At 43.6% G+C, this 18,138-nt stretch overlaps 1 pseudogene; it reads left to right on the forward strand.

The window, feature by feature from the left end:
- Nucleotides 1-17,274: 17,274 nt before the first annotated feature.
- Nucleotides 17,275-17,392, forward strand: LOC126417857 (5S ribosomal RNA; annotated as a pseudogene).
- The last annotated feature ends 746 nt before the right edge of the window (nucleotides 17,393-18,138 follow it).

Genomic DNA, 18,138 nt, shown 5'->3' on the forward strand with positions numbered 1-18,138 from the left:
GCAACAGGTTGACGATACCCGTTTTGTAAAACACCTTGTCCTGCTGCGTGGCGAAGTCCGCAACTGCCTGCTGCACATCCTCACCTGACAGGATTCCTCGATCCTTCAAGGACTTATTTAAGAAACCGAAGACTGATCAGTCTGGTCTGGCAACGGAAGACAGCAAAACGATAGCTGAAACTTTAAATTTAGCATTTGAGAAATCTTTCACGCAGGAGGATTGTACAAACATACCGCCGTTCGAGTCTCGTACAGACTCCCGTATGGAGGACATAGTGAGAGACATCCCTGCGGTTGTGAAGCAGCTGAATGGGTTGACAATAAATAAATCGCCAGGTCCTGATGGGGTTCCAATTCGGTTTTACAGAGAGTACTCTACTGCACTGGCTCCTTACTTAGCTTGCGTTTATCGCGAATCTCTTGCCCAACGTAAAGTCCCGAGCGACTGGAAACAATCGCAGGTGACGCCTGTATATAAGAAGGGTAGAAGGACGGATCCTCAAAATTACAGACCAATATATCCTTAACATCGGTTTGTTGTAGGATTCTCGAACATATTCTCAGTTCGAATATAATGAATTTCCTTGAGACAGAGAAGTTGTTGTCCATGCATCAGCACGGCTTTAGAAAGCGTCGCTCCTGCGAAACGCAACTCGCCCTTTTTTCACATGATATCTTGGGAACCATTGATGAAGGGTATCAGACGGATGCCATATTCGTTGACTTCCGGAAAGCGTTTGACTCGGTGCCCCACTGCAGACTCCTAACTAAGGTACGAGCATATGGGATTCGTTCCCAAATATGTCAGTGGCTCGAAGACTTCTTAAGTAATAGAACCCAGTACGTTGTCCTCGATGGTGAGTGTTCATCGGAGGTGAGGGTATCATCTGGAGTGCCCCAGGGAAGTGTGGTAGGTCCGCTGTTGTTTTCTATCTACATAAATGATCTTTTGGATAGGGTGGATAGCAATGTGCGGCTGTTTGCTGATTATGCTGTGGTGTACGGGAAGGTGTCGTCGTCGACTGACTGTAGGAGGATACAAGATGACTTGGACAGGATTTGTGATTGGTGTGAAGAATGGCAGCTAACTCTAAATATAGATAAATGTAAATTAATTCAGATGAATAGGAAAAAGAATCCCGTAGTGTTTGAATACTCCATTAGTAGTGTAGCGCTTGACACAGTCACGTAGATCAAATATTTGGGCGTAACATTGCAGAGCGATATGAAGTGGGACAAGCATGTAATGGCAGTTGTGGGGAAGGCGGATAGTCGTCTTCGGTTCATTGGTAGAATTTTGGGAAGATGTTGTTCGTCTGTAAAGGAGACCGCTTATAAAACACTAATACGACCTACTCTTGAGTACTGCTCGAGCGTTTGGGATCCCTATCAGGTCGGATTGAGGAAGGACATAGAAACCATTCAGAGGCGGGCTGCTAGATTTATTACTGGTGGGTTTGATCATCACGCGAGTGTTACGGAAACGGGTGGTAGTGTCTAGAGGAAAGGAGGCGTTCTTTTCGTGAATCGCTACTGAGGAAATTTAGAGAACCAGCATTTGAGGCTGACTGCAGTACAGTTTTACTGCCGCCAACTTATATTTCGCGGAATGACCACAAAGATAAGAGAGATTAGGGCTCGTACAGAGGCAAATAGGCAGTCATTTTCCCCTCTTTCTGTTTGGTAGTGGAACAGGGAGAGAAGATGCTAGTTGTGGTACGAGGTACCCTCCGCCACCCACCGTATGGTGGATTGCGGAGTATGTATGTAGATGTAGATGTAGGCTCGATAATCGCATGGGAAGAGATCAGGACTGCAGAGCGGGCGGGGAGTGTCTCCCACTTGAGTTTGCGTAACTTCTGCCTGACGACATTTGCGATGTGGAAACGTGTGTATCATGAAGCAGCAGCTCCCCTTGTCGCAATTTTCACGGACGTTTCGCCTTGACAGCACGTCTTTATTTCTCCAGCGTTAAGCAGCATCATTCACTAGTCATGGATACAACAGATTCTTTGAAATCAGTAAGCAATGGCCCCGGTAATCAAGGAACAGGTGAGTAGGAGCTTTCCAGCAGCAGCACGGAACTTGGCGCACCATACGGTGATGGTGATTTTCCACAGACGTGCTTCCCCATACACGTTCTTCATTCTCCTATGGAGTCTACCGATGCTTTCCCTTTGGCAGCCAAGGAAAGAATAACAGCACGTTGTACTGTTTGGACGCATTTGGTAATAACGTCGCCATTGTTCACGTTCCTGAATTTACTACACGCACGTTGGAAAGACATGAATGTCACACTAATCCATTGCCTACTTGTCGATACTTGTACCGCCGCACTGAGGTCGCGGTATGTTGCTAATGCGCCCTAAAACGGAAACTTTGTGATCGCCCCGTATAATATTGTAACATTTCTAAACACTTTCCTTGCGTTATATAAAGTTGTACAAAAATGTTAAATTAATACATATGCCTACTTTTTACTACACTACCGGCCATTAAAATTGCTACACCAAGAAGAAATGCAGATAATAAACGGGTATTCAGTGGACAAATATATTATACTAGAACTGACATGTGATTACTTTTTCACGCAATTTGGGTGCATAGATCCTGAAAAATCAGTAACCAGAACAACCGCCTCTGGCCGTAATAACGGCCTTGATACGCCTGGGCTTTGAGTCAAACAGAGCTTGCACGTTGTGTACAGGTAAAGCTGCCCATGCAGCTTCAACACGATACCACAGTTCATCAAGAATAGTGACTGACGTATTGTGACGAGCCAGTTGCTTGGCCACCATTGACCAGACGTTTTCAGTTGGTGCGAGATATGGAGAATGTGCTGGCCAGAGCAGCAGTCGAACATTTCCTGTGTCCACAAAGGCCCGTACAGGACCTGCAACATGCGGTCGTGCATTATTCTGCTGAAATGAAGGGTTTCGCAAGAATCGAATGAATGGTAGAGCCATGGGTCGTAACACATCTGAAATGTAGCGTCCACTGTTCAGAGTGTCGTCAATGCGAACAAGAGGTGACCGAGACGTGTAACCAATGGCACCCCATACCATCATGCCGGGTGATACGCCAGTATGGCGATGACGAATACACGCTTCCAATGTGCGTTCACTCCGATGTCGCCAAACACGGATGCGACCAGCATGATGCTGTAAACAGAACATGGATTCATCCGAAAAAATGACGTTTTCCCATTCGTGCACCCAGGTTCGTCGCTGAATATACCATCGCAAGCGCTCCTGTCTGTGATGCAGCGTCAAGGGTAACCGCAGCCATGGTCTCCGAGCTGATAAACCATGCTGCTGCAAACGTCGTCGAACTGTTCGTGCAGATGGTTGTTGTCTTGCAAACGTCCCCATCTGTTGACTCAGGGATCGAGACGTGGCTGCACGATCCGTTACAGCCCAGCGGATAAGATGCCTGTGATCTCGACTGCTAGTGTTAAGAGGCCGTTGGGATCCAACACAGCGTTCCGTATTACCCTCCTGAACCCACCGATTCCATATTCTGCTAACAGTCATTGGATATCGACCAACGCGAGCAGCAACGTCGCGATACGATAAACCGCAAACGCTATAGGCTACAATCCGACCTTTATCAAAGTCGGAAACGTGATGGTACGCATTTCTCCTCCTTACACGAGGCATGATAACAACGTTTCACCAGACAACGCCGGTCAACTGCAGTTTGTGTACGAGAAATCGGCTGGAAACTTTCCACATGTCAGCACGTTGTAGGTGTCGCCACCGACGTCACCCTTGTGTGAATGCTCTGAAAAGCTAATCATTTGCGCATCACAGCATCTTCTTCCTGTCGGTTAAATTTCGCGTCTGTAGCACGTCATCTTCGTGATGTGGCAATTTTAATGGCAAGTGGTGTAGATATAGATCCTACTAGTTTTTTTTACCATTAAGTAATGCATGTGTATCAGTATTCAAAGTTCCGCCTTCAGTTTAACGTAGCGGGTGTATTATTAATAAACTTGTATGGTATTTGTAACTTAAACGTGAAACAGTTGATTGATTAGTATAATGTTCTTCATAAATGACGTTTTCTCCTTTCACGCCTTAACCTACGATTTAAGTTCCAACGACCCAGGCTGAAAATGTAAAACGATCGCTCGGCCTTCGAGCCAATCCACCGTTCGACAAATCGGTCCAAAGTTGCATCAGTTGCGCACCACTTGCAGAATGTAAGTACATGTGTAAGATCTAGCAGGTTTAATTTAGTGTAATATCTGATATGTAATAGAAGCTCACGTAATAATTGTGTTATAAATACCGCAAGAGATTCATTATCAATCAATATGCGGGGGATAGGCAAAATAATGTGTTCACCTGTACTTCCTTTGGAATGGTTTATTTATAAAGGGTTGAACCCCCCTTTTCCCGTAACACAGCCGCGATTCTTCTTGAAACACTGGCATATAATAATTGTGTGGCCTCAAGTGGAATGTTACGCCACCTTCGATCAGAATCTCTCCTATCTCCTCTAGTGACGAGGGAGACGGAAATCTGCTCTGGAGCCGCCAGACAATCTCAGTATAATCGATATATAGAGACACGAGCTGTGAACGGCACCGATGGCTGCCACCACCGCGCATGACACAACTCACAGGCCGCCATTGCATCTCTTCACAGAAGCTCCTAATCTCCAGTCTTAACTACGACCGAGTGCGCGCTTCAAAATCATAGCGACAAGTCCTTTCCTCGCAGTCTTACCCATAGGTAAGTCTCCACCATGTATCCTGTCCCTGCTCTGAGACAGGGTCTACGCCACAAAATACAATCCTCCAATGAAAAAGATGTGTGCGAAATTCTGTCTAAAGAGATAATTATTAGGGCTTTCTGTTCTCCCACCAAAGAAACGGTGTAAAAGTTTTCCAGTCAGCCGCCTTCCTGCGACTTTAAGAACATTCAATCTAGCTATCCTACGTCATTGAGTTTTTTTTTTTTTTAATCCGCCAACTCCCGGTTTTCCCACGTACAAAATTACAAGAAAGTCGGGTCGTGGTCTTCCACGCTTGAGTATTTTCTTTTTTAAGATTTTTCTACCGCCTTTTGCTGGAAAAAATCCTCACGCAACCATGGATGCCGTCAAGTTGACACAATCTGCGTCCTCCGGGTGGCTAAAAACACGATAAACGAAATTAAATAGTGTCGCTTCCCTCAGAGAAGATTCTCTCTGTTCAAACTTTTTCGCATTCCACCTACCTTCTTTTAAGTAATTGGGCTGAGTACAATCTCCTCTGCGAAGCGTCCTTTGATCGACCTGGCCCGTGGTTATAGGCCATTTACTTGCTAGTGGCAGCTGTCTCCACGGTTCATTATTATCACGTTTCTGGCCGGATCCATGCGGCATGTTGTAATATTTCTGGCTTATTCAGCCATCATATTTGGCTCCAGGAAGCTATTCCCAGGGCAGTGGAGATACAACAAGCATAGAGGTGACGCAATGTGGTATGAGGTACTGGTGACAGATGTTAGATTCGGTACCATTCCCGTGAGAAAGACCGCCTGCATTATGCTGCTGCTCTGTGATTGGCTGCTGTGTTCGGCGGTAGAGCGACAAAACTTTAAACTTTAGTTGCTATTATTAGTTAAACCTGTCATCCAAATTACTTCATATTTTTAAATAAACATCTCTCAACTGCCAGCTATCAATCAGTCATTTCAAAATTATTAAAATCAAAGTATTACTCAAACAAAACACTGGCGATATTACTGCCGATGCACTTCGGTGGCGTTCGGGTCACGCCTTGCTGGCTTGACGCGCGAAGTGTCTCGGGTAGTCCGGCTCTCCAGTTCTGACCGTTCCAGTAGACAGACATGTTGTCTGTTATAGCAGTATTTGTTTCATGCCATTTTATTTACTACAGTTCCGACCGTCGCTAGGTACAGACATGTTGTCTGTAAATAGTAGTATTTGATTCATGTAATTTTATTCTCCAGTTCTGACGGTTCCATTAGACAGACATGTTGTCTGTGGCGGGATGTATTTCATATTATTTTAGCCAGATATAATGACTGTGGAAAGATATGTTCAATACGTTGTGATCAAGAATAGTTTCTCGCGTCTATATCAATAAAAACGCGAGTGGCATCCCAAATGAGTTATAGTTTATTCGTAGCAGCAGTTCCTTGCGAAGTTAATTTCAGCTTCAAGAAAAAGAATCCACGACCTGCGTGCTGTTTTCTGCACTGGGGACATCATCATCCTGAAGACAGCAGGTTAGTGAAGTGTACAAGAACTTATGCATTCCACACAGGGCAGTGGAAACAACTAGGCACCTCACGTGTACTGCATGCACAGTACAAATGTGCTCAGTGACACGTCATCTGCAGTAATGCAGAGGAGGTAAAGAAACATGAAAGTATTAACACTATCTCACTTTTATTCCTTTTTTCTTGCCGTAATGACCGTCTACCTACAGCTCATGGGGTAAAATCTGCCGGTGCACCGATAAGACTGCCAGCAGAACAGTGCTGGCCGGCAGGGTAACTTGACCCCGAAAACCAGAGGCATTACCGGTCCTACTGCCAGCACAGTTCTGAGAACTCAGCCCCTGTCCATTCGAACATATCTCCTCAGCGGTCTCACTCCACAATCCGTGCTGTACCATATTGCTGAGTGACCAAGGCACATATATGAAATTGTTACGTTGAATGCAAAAGATTCCCAATCAGAATGGAAAAGATCAATACATAGGAAAATATGGCTTGATCTATACAATCACTGATATCATTACTATAGTTAGCAATCAATGTAAATACGACTCTAATGGTGACGGATGGAATTTGTGGAATAAAAATGAAACGTGTCGAGCTAGGAACAGACTGGTGCTCCTCACCGTGTCGAAAATTGCGGCTCCGTTTCATTGTTCATGTTCTTCACTGTCCATGGGATCACTAATCTTGTTCTGGTGAGACCATAACCTCATTACGACACGTAAGAAAATGCAGATATGGGACAAAGCCGTAAATGTTATGTCTGACAATATCATAGTCTGAGCCGGCCGGAAAGGCCGTGCGGTTCTAGGCGCTACAGTCTGGAACAGAGCGACTGCTACGGTCGCAGGTTCGAATCCTGCCTCGGGCATGGATGTTTGTGATGTCCTTAGGTTAGTTAGGTTTAAATAGTTCTAAGTTCTAGGTGACTGATGACCTCAGAAGTTAAGTCGCATAGTGCTCAGAGCCATTTGAACCATCACTGTCTGAGTACGAAAAGCAAACCCAGCGAATAAGACATGACTAGTTAACCTCAAACAGCCAGCCTTCACCATTCAGTATCAACCGTTGTTGGCACGAGTATTGTTGTTGTTGTGGCCTTCAGTCCGGAGACTGGTTTGATGCTACTCTATCCTGTCCAAGCTTCTCCATCTACCAGTACCTACTGCAACTTACATCCTTCTGATTCTCTTTAGTCTATTCATCTCTTGGTCTCCCTCTACCATTTTTACCCTCCACACTGCCCTCCAGTACTAAATTTGTGATCCCTTGATGCCTCAGAACGTGTCCTACAAACCGATCCCTTCTTCTAATCAAGTTGTACCACAAATTTCTCTTCTCCCAAACTCTATTCAATATCTCCTCATTAGTTATGTGATCCACCCTTCTAATCTTCAGCATTCTTTTGTAGCACCACATTTCGAAAACTTCTATTATCTTCTTGTCCAAACTATTTATCGGCCATGTTTCACTTCCATACATGGCTACACTCCATACAAATACTTTCAGAAACGACTTCCTGACACTTAAATCTATACTCGATGTTAACAAATTTCTCTTCTTCAGAAACGCTTTCCTTGCCATTGCCAGTCTACATTTTATATCCTCTACTTCGACAATCATCAGTTTCTTTGCTCCCCAAATATCAAAACTCATCTACTACTTTAAGTGTCTCATTTCCAAATCTAATTCCCTCAGCATCACCCGACTTAATTCGACTACATTCCATTATAATCGTTTTGCTTCTGTAGTTGTTCATCTTATATCCTCCTTTAAAGACACTGTCCATTCCGTTCAACTGCTCTTCCAGGTCCTTTGCTGTTTCTGACAGAATTACAATGTCATCGGCGAACCTCAAAATTTTTATTTCTTCTCCATGGATTTTAATTCCTACTTCAAATTTTTATTTTGTTTCCTTTACTGCTTGCTCAATATGCAGATTGAGTAACGTCGGGGAGAGGCTACAACCCTGTCTCACTCCCTTCCCAACCACTGCTTCCCTTTCATGCCCCTCGACTCTTGTAACTGTTATCTGGTTTCTGTACAAATTTTAAATAGCCTTTCGATTTCTGTATTTTACCCCTGCCATCTTCAGAATTTGAAAGAGAGTATTCCAGTCAATATTGTCAAATGCTTTTTCTAAGTCTACAAATGCTATAAATGTAGGTTTGCCTTTCCTTAATCTATCTTCTAAGACAAGTACTGGCTCACGTATTCCAACATGTCTACGGAATCCAAACTGATCTTCCCCGAGGTCGGCTTCTACCAGTTTTTCCATTCGTCTGTAAAGTATTCGCGTTAGTATTTTGCACCAATGACTTATTAAACTGACTGTTAGGTAGTTTTCACATTTGTCAACACCTGCTTTCTTTGGGATTGGAATTATTTTATTCTTCTTGAAGTCTGAAGGTATTTTGCCTGTCTCATACATCTTGCTCACCTGATGGTAGAATTTTGTCAGGGCTGGCTCTCCCAATGCCGTCAGTAGTTCTAACAGAATTTAGTCTACTCCCGGGGCCTTGTTTCGAATTAGGTCTTTCAGTGGTCAGCCACATTCTTCACGCAGAACCATATCTCCCATTTCATCTTCATCTACGTCTTCTTCCATTTCCATCACATTGTCCTTGTATAGACCCTCTATATACTCCTTCCACCTTTCTGCTTTCTCTTCTTTGCTTAGAACTGGGTTTCCATGTGAGCTCTTGATATTCATACAAGTGGTTCTCTTTTCTCCAAAGATCTATTTAATTTTCCTGTAGGCAGTGTCTATCTCACCCTTAGTGAGATATGCCTACATCCTTACATTAGTACTCTAGCCATCCCTGCTTAGCCATTTTGCACTTCCTGTCGATCTAATTTTTGAGACGTTTCTATTCTCTTTTGCATGCTTCATTTACTGCATTTATATATTTTTTTCTTTCGTCAATTAAATTCTACATATCTTCTATTACCCAAGGATTTCTACTAACCCTCGTCTTTTTACCTATTTGATCATCTGCTGCCTTCACTATTTCATCCCTCAAAGCTGTCCATTCTTCTTCTACTGTATTTCTTTCCCCCATTCCTTGTCGATCGTTCCCTAATGCTCTCCGTAAAACTGTCTACAACCTCTGGTTCTGTCATTTTATCCTGGTCCCAGCTCCTTAAATTCCCACCTTTTTGCAGTTTCTTCAGTTTTAATCTACAGTTCATAACCAATAGATTGAAGTCCACATCTGCCTCTGGAAATGTCTTGCAATTTAAAACCTGGTTCCTAAGTCTGTCTTTTCATTATATATTCTACGAGGCCTGTTCAGAAAGTAAGCTCCGATTGATTGCCAAATTGAAACCACAGTGAACATCAGAAATGTTTTACTTGTAACAATTAGCTACACCTTTCAGCTACTTCTCTACGTAGTCGCCGTTCTGACTTAGACTTTTGTCATAGCGTTGTACCAACTTTTCAATAGCCTCATCATATAAGGCAGCCGCCAGTTCTTTCCGCCAATTCTCCACGCTGGCCTACACCTCGTTGTCTGTGTCAAAATGTTGTCTTCAAAGACAGCGGTTCATGTGACCAGAGATGAAACTCAGGGGGAGACAATTGCGGACTGTATTGTGGGTAATCTAACATTTCCATTTGAAAACGATGCAGGAGCATCTTCATTGCCCCTGCAGAATGCGGCTGAGAATTGTCGTGAAGACGAAACAGCACGACAGTTATGTAATGTTAGCTGCATAGCTTCAGGCGAAATTTCTCACCAGGCCCTCGTACTTGGCGGCAGACACTATTTTCTAGACATCTTTACGCACTCACTGCGAGCTCAGAAATGAGAAGAGCGACGTGATGCTAACTGGGGTTATACTAGAGACACTACCCAACACATCTGTGCAAAGCTTTATCGGATTTTCATAGTCGTTTCCATTTCGCGACCGATCGGAACTTACTTTCTGAACGCCCCTCGTATTTTAAACCTTCCAGTATCTCCAGGCCTCTTCCATGTATACAACCATCTTTCATGATTCTTGAACCAAGTGTTAGCTATGATTAAGTTATGCTCTGTGCAAAATTCTACCAGGCAGCTTCCTATTTCATTTCTTATCCCCACTGCATATTCACCTACTATGTTTCCTTCTCTTCCTTTTCCTACTGTCAAATTCCAGTCACCCATCACTATTAAATTTTCGTCACCATTCGCTATCTGAATAATTTATCTCATCATACATTTCATCATTCTCTTCGTCATCTGCGGAGCTATTTGGCATATAAACTTTTACTACTGTGGTAGGCGTGGGCTTCATGTCTATCTTGGACACTATGCTGTTTGTAGTAGCTTACCCGCACTCCTACTTTTTATTCATAACTAAAGCTACTCCAGCATTACCGCTATTTTAGCACGAGTAAAATGTATCTAAATAACGAAAGTTTTGCCATTTGGCTGTGATTAAGTTAAAATGTATTTTGGGCTGTTTTTAAGTTAAATACATCATCTCTCAGTACATGTTGAACTTGTCATGTAGAAATCTGCATATACATGTCATTGTCAAACGTACTCTATGCGGTTTCCTTATGTCATATCGTGTACTAATGCCAACAAACAAAGTTGACCACTATGACCACAAACCCAAATAGGATTTCTTTTTTTGTGAGTGCTACGCCACCTCAATCAATGCAACAGGCTTTCACTGACATAAAATGTACTATATTTTTGGATACACAGATCACTAGCATTTCAGCATAACCATACTAAGCGGGAAGGCGTAACAAAAAAGAAATGGCTCCAAGCACTATTGGACTTAACATCTGAGGGCATCAGTCCCCTAGACTTACAACTACTTAAACCTAACTAACCTAATGACATCACACACATCCATGCCCGAAGCAAGATTCGAACCTGCGACCGTAGCAGCAGTGCGGTTGCGGACTGAAGCACCTCGAAAGCGCTCGGTCGTAGCGGCCAGATGAAGATGTAACACAGTTTACATTCTGTATGTAAGAGAATATTACGCAGCAGGTTTCTCCTCCATAAATTGCTTTGGAATGTTGGTTCTTCATGAGAAGATCATGTTATGCCTCGTACAAAAGTAGATCCGTATGCCAACACTTGTCGTACAGGATCGTTGATACGGATGCAGACTACTGTGGTCTCACGACTGCCATGCGAATATGGAATCGATGGTTGAAGAGGGCCATACTCAACATCTTGTAGGATATTTATGCACCGCACAACTAGCGCTCGAGAGGACAGCTTTAAATCATTGTACGAGGATGAGTCAAATGAAAACCTTAAATTTGTAATAACAAATCGAAATTTCGAGCCGTTATTCTGTAAGTTGGTGAGCATGCTACAAAAGCGTGCAGATTGGCCTGTAGGTGGCAGCATAGTGCAGATACACACATACCGTCGCAGTATCAGTATAAAGATGGCTGCCCCACTTGCTACTTGCACCAAGGAAGAACAACGTTCTGTTATTTGGTTTTTCCGTAGTGAAGGTGTGAAACCTATTGAAATTCATCGACGAATGAAGGTTCAGTACGGTGATGCATGTTTGTCACAGCAGCAAGTCTACGAATGGAGTAGGAAGTTCGCAGATGGTGTGACTGCAGTGGAAGATGCTCATCGTCCAGGTCAGGCACAACGAGTTGTGACGCCACAGAACATTGCAGCAGTTGAAGCCATACTGAAGGAAAACTGCCGAGCGACATTGCAGCATGTTTACAGGTTGTCATGGGTCAGCACACCATATTGGGCATGATGTGCGCCAGTTTCACAAAGTGTCTGCAAGATGGGTGCCACAGCAGCTGCCCCTCAAATGAGAGAACAACGTGTTGATACTTGTGAAGAACTTCTTCAGCGCTTTGAACGAGAAGGTGATGGCTTCCTTGTGTAAGAATCATTACTGGGGACGAAACCTGGGTTCACTTCCACCAACCGGAAACGAAGTGAGTGAACAAGGAATGGCGACATTCCTCATCATCAAAACCAAAGAAGTTTCGAACAGAACCATAAGCAGGGAAGGTTATGCTGACTCTCTTTCGGGACAAAAAGGCGTCATTTTGGAGCATTATATGCCTAGAGGGACCACTGTCACCAGTGCATCATACACAGATCTCCTAAAATATCATCTGCGGCCTGTAATCAAACCAAAGCGACGTGGATTGCTGTCAGCAGGTGTCCTTTTGCAACATGACAATGCAAGGCCCCACACTGCCCGTACAACAGTCGTAACAATTACATACCTGCATTTTGAATGTCTGCCTCATCCACCATACTCACCAGATCTTGCTCGAAGTGATTTCCATGTGTTTGGACCACTTAAAGACACAATGGGAGGAAAGAAGTTCCGTTGTGATGAAGAGGTACGCCACGCGGTGTATGAGTGGTTGAGCGGACTACCAAAAGAAATTTTTTCTAAAGGAATTTGTGCACTTTGTAAGTGCTGGAGGACTTGCATTGAGCGTGGGGGGGGGGGGGGGGGAATATGTTGAAAAGTGATACAGCTTGGACCACTTCTGCACAATTAATAATATTCAAAAAACTGTTTAAGGTTTTCATTTGACTCACCCTAGTACAGCTAAGTCACGTACCTCGAGTCACTAAATGGGCTTGTTTGCTGCAAGACAGTTGTCCACACAGAAATTTCTACGACGTCTAGATCATCTTGGCCAGCCTGGCAGCTATAGCTGAGGCAACCTTCATGTGGCAGGAGAGGGAGACAGACAATACTGAACACACTAAGGGCACCAAGTCCATTCAGACACGTCCCATTTCTGCGTACAACACGACGATGGATTATCTGAGGGTGGATAGTCCGAGGCGAACGAATATTGCAAGATTTCAGTCGTCTTCATTCAAGTCCAGCACGTGGCGCGATGGTGTAGAGTGTACAGAACACAATCACCTCTGGTTCACACTACAATTTGGAACGCAACTGCTACTGTCTCGACATGTTACGGCCAGTCGCTGTACCCTGTCTTTAATATCTCCAAGACGTTTTCTTTCAACGAGATAATCCATAAACGTATTATGTCCCCCGTGCTGCCCGGAGCTACAGTTACACTCAGGGTGGTTCGACTAGGGCCCGCCGCACACTGGACGCAGCAGAGGCAGAGCAGAAGCCTGGCATAGCGATAGAGTTTCAACAAGTCGGGGCACACTGCACGCAGCAGAGGCACATGCAGAGCTCAGTAGTGGTCCAGCACTCGCGAAGTACAGAGCACCCTGCAGTGTCCACTGAAATTCTATACACGCAGTTATAGATTCAAATTCAGATTCGAAACTCAAAAAATGGTGCAAATGGCTCTGAGCACTATGGGACTTAACTGCTGAGGTCATCAGTACCCTAGACTTAGAACTACTTAAACCTAACTTACCTAAGGACATCACACACTTCCATGCCCGAGGCAGGATTCGAACATGCGACCGTAGCGGTCGCGCGGTTCCAGGCTGTAGTGCCTAGAACTGCTCGGCCACTTAGAAACTCAGGAGCCCTTTATATTTGATGAGGCATTTCCATTACCAAAAATAATTAAAGCAACCCTATCGTAATTGAAGTACTACTGCTTATGATGAAAATAAGTTTTTAATTGCAGATTTTCTCATGCTCATCAAACTGTGGAGTTTAGGCGTATTGAGATGCAGATTGGTGTGTTTAAACTGCATTTTGAGTGTAAACTGGAGGCTGTAGATACATGTGTACTGCATAGTTACTTGAGGACTGAAAACATTATGTCATGTGATCTAGTTGAGGAGGAGGAAATGCGACCACTGAATACTTAGTAGCTTCTGTTGCCTTTTCCAAGTAGATTTAACACAAGCTTTTCTTATGAGATAAAGATTAAAATAGTATTTGAATTCACGAGAAGGTTCTGTTCAGTGGTGGTATGTAGCTATAAAACGAGGCCAGTACAAAACTGAAGAACTTAAGTTGTTAATATTAAATGTTTATTGTGAAGATGCACGTAAAATAAATAAATAAGTCACATAATAAGTAATGCTTAAAACTGATGAAATGTAATTCCTCTGCGACCTTCTTCCAATTTCATCCTTTATTATTTTATTGTACTTGTTTGAATTTTGTCATAGCTATGGAAGTCTTGTAAATTAATCACATGGCAAAAACTTCTCCTCTTTCTGTGCTGTCATTTGGCTAAATCTTCATTGGATATCTCAAACCGTTTGTGAGATACGAGATTGGAAACAAATAGCGGTATCTTTCCGCTTTAAAGAATAATTCATTGTGTTATCTATATTTCGCGCGCAGCAACATATGACCTAAAATTCACCAATTGCAAATTGGGAGCGCCCCCTATTCTTTAATGTACGGTTTAAGAATTGCTTCTAGTAGTTCACGTGATCTCGAAATCTCACACTAACTATGGCCAATATAGGCAGTTTGCCATGAAGCTGACAAATTAAGCTATGAGACTTTCGAGAATCAAATTTTTAACCAAATAGTTTCTTTACATTCGTTTCAGAAACATTGCACATCGACTGGCTTCTGTGTCTTGCCCTTCACACACTGAAGCGAGCCTGCTAGCTAGTCAGTTTGACTAGATGCCCGGGCAGATTAGATCCAACGTTGCTGCCACCCGTGGCAGCTCTGTGTTGTAAATTACGCACCCTGTATAGCCCATAATCACTTACAAATTTCATCCTGTATTCTTCCAAGTATACTGTATATACAAAAGCAAACGAACACCGTCCAAACAGGCCTCGAAGCCCCAACGGTACCAACCGGTCGCTGTGTCGTCCTGAGCCCTTAGGCGTTACCGGATGCACATACGGAGGAGCATGTGGTCAGCGCACGCCTCTCCTGGCCGTTGTCAGTTTTTGCGACCAGTGCCATTACTCCGCAATTAAGCAGCTCCTCAACTGTCCCACAACGGCTGAGTGCACTCCGCTTGCCAACAGCACTCGACAGACCCGGACGGTATCCCATCGAGGTGCCAGCTAAGACCGACAATGCTTATCTTAGGTGATCTGTCTGGAGCCAGTGTTACCACTGTTGCAAGGCCGTTGGCATACTGTATACAAACTGTATGATAAGAAAAATTGTGTCATTTACTGTCCCTCCTAGTGTAGCTGTTTTAATGGCTAATGTGTAGCTGAGTGAATAGCCAACAGTTGTTGCCACCGACAGTGTGAAAGAAACAACACTTTGTGCTAAGCAGGGAAGTCGTAAATCATATTCTATAAAAGCCATAGAAAATTTGTGGAGACTGAACTTGTAACCTCCCCCTCACTTATCGACCTCAATGACAGTGAAAAATTAAACCGCGTGTACCTAATGGAAATTTGGGAAAAGCAAATCGTCACCGAAGTTAATCTGTCGGTAAAGAGGGAGGAAAGGGTTACATCTAAATGAAAGGAAAAATGCAAATGAAACTGGTGGAAATTAATTTTGAAAAGGGGTAAAGTTAACAAAGAAAGTAAATGTGCGGCCGTTACATTAACAATTAACTAGCGGTAATTAGATATTTGAGATTTGGGGGAAATTACGGTCGCCAGTCCTAAGGACAATTACTATAGTAACTGAAAAAGAAAGGTTATTACACATATAATTAGCGCTAGAAGCGTGGCAACTGAAGGTTGACACGTGTAGTGTGAAAACTGAAAGTTTGTCAGAAGTAATAAATTTCGCTACACTCTGACTTAATTTAGCAAAAGAATTAATAAAACCGGAAAATTGAAAGTTAATTTAGTGACTGAGATTAATAGTGAACTTTGTTTCTGAAGCATATCGAAATTCAGTAAAATACAGTTAGTCTTGGGCTACCTCAACAAACATTTCAAAAGCTACTTGAATCTACGCCATTTAGAAATAAGAGATATAACTTTGAACTTGAATTAAATGATTCTGAAAAATTAACAATAGTAAAATTTAGTACATACCAAGCTGAGCTGCAGTCACAGGTAAGCTAAAATACGGTAACAAAACTCGCACTCTTAATTTGTGCTTGTGTAATCTAAATATTGTAGCCAGCTATGAATACTTTAACTGAACTTTGAAATTAAAGCAGTGAAATCGAATTATATTATTTTAATGCTGGCGTTTGAATTTCAACGACACTCGGGTTCATTTCGGAAAAGGAAGGGACCCTGCTTGGCAATGCAATTGGGACAATGAGCAACAAAGGTTCATGCTAAGTTGCTGTAATTTTGTGATGCAACAATTTTAAAAGCTGAGGTCTGCCATACAGTTCTGAAACTTTACGTGCTTTTAGTCTTCCTTGTTGGTTGATTGAAGGTTTGAAGTCGTTGATCGAGGAGGTGGCGACAGTCACTCATTGTCGGCCGTCGCTGTTGCAGAAGCTGGATGCTGGCGCGCCTTCTTCTCGACACGGTCACCAGGCGAAACGGGCTCTTGATGTGTGCCAGCTAATGCTTCCCGTCCGCGACACCGTGCTAGAAACTGTTATAGCCAGCCGAGCGCAATTACATGCTGTCCAACCCCGAACGCGCGGCAACTCGCGGGAGCGTCACACAGCACACCTGCTCCACTGTACTACTCCAGCCAGACTCCTTCTGCTCAGCCCGCGCTCCACGCGGCAGAGTTAACACTCCCAAAGATCCTAAACACTTTCGTTCTCCACACGACCTATCGATGCATTCGTTCGATAGCATAGTTTTCCCAAGGCCAGACCCAGCGTATAAATACAAATAATATTCACAAAACAAACCAATTATACATCGACATAAATGCATATATACACAAATAGTAAAACAATTACAATATACAAAGACACAGAAATGTTATATCTTCAGGTAACAAAATAAGGAAAAAAATTTGCAGTGCAGCAGATGGAAATAGGGGGATATGCATTTCCGGCGTTACAAACTACGTGTATCGCCGAGACAAATAACACGGGGATTTCATACAATCGGTATAATAGTAGACGCTTGTTTGTTTGGATCACTCACACAGGTTAGAAGAGCTGAGAGCTCGTAACTTCACTACCTTTCCATGCTCAGCATTGTATGGAAGGGTGCATCGAGCAGCATGGCGTTTCTGGTCAGTGTGTGGCGTTTGAGAACTGCTTTTCTTACTGCGGGCCAACGGCCTTGCCGCAGTGGTAAGACCGGTTCCCGTTGGATCATCGAAGTTAAGCTCTGTCGGGCTGGGCTAGCATTAGGATGGGTGACCATCCGGTCTGCCGAGCGCTGTTGGCAAGCGGGGTGCACTAGCGGCTCCGGTCTCGTAAACTGACATACTGCCGGGAGAGCGGTGTGCTGACCACATGCCCCTCCATATCCACATCCAGTGCCGCCTTTGGGCTGAGGATGACATGGCGGCCCGTCAATACCGTTGGGCTTTCCAAGGCCTGTCCGGACGGAGTTTCTTACTGCAGTGGACATAAAAGATTATGTGACACTCATAGTCCTCTGGCTTCCAGTAGAGCGCTATCGTATTATACGTCTCTTTCTTGTCACACCAGCTCATCATCTACTCACTCGTCAATAATTGTAGCAATTAATTGACGTGATGGGTGTTTCACTTTTTATCGCTTATCTGAAAGTTAGGGTCAACTTAGTATTGCATTCTGAAACTTTCACCTTTATAACTCGTGAACTATCCCACATTGTTTCGCAAGTTCTAAAGTATCAGTTTCCATATTTCTAACGCTAGCACAATGTTCCACCTATGAGAGAAAGAAATATTAATTCTACATTCCCTCCGCCTCTCTGATACTGTTTCCCTAATGCCTCCTGTCAGTCCATCTTGCCATGGTCTCAAGTTATGAAAGCTCTGACTCAATTCCTGTTAGGCAGACCTATTTCCTGGTCGTCTTTCCGCCTCCAACATTCATTCTCCCAATTTACGAGTGCCTCTAAACACCAAGACTTCCACCTAGCTCTCAAATGCTCCATGTTCGTCCAGGGCGGTACTTCTTTCCAATTGTCACCTAGACTTCGTT

Source organism: Schistocerca serialis, chromosome 8, assembly GCF_023864345.2.
Source record: "Schistocerca serialis cubense isolate TAMUIC-IGC-003099 chromosome 8, iqSchSeri2.2, whole genome shotgun sequence".
Taxonomy (NCBI): domain Eukaryota; kingdom Metazoa; phylum Arthropoda; class Insecta; order Orthoptera; family Acrididae; genus Schistocerca; species Schistocerca serialis.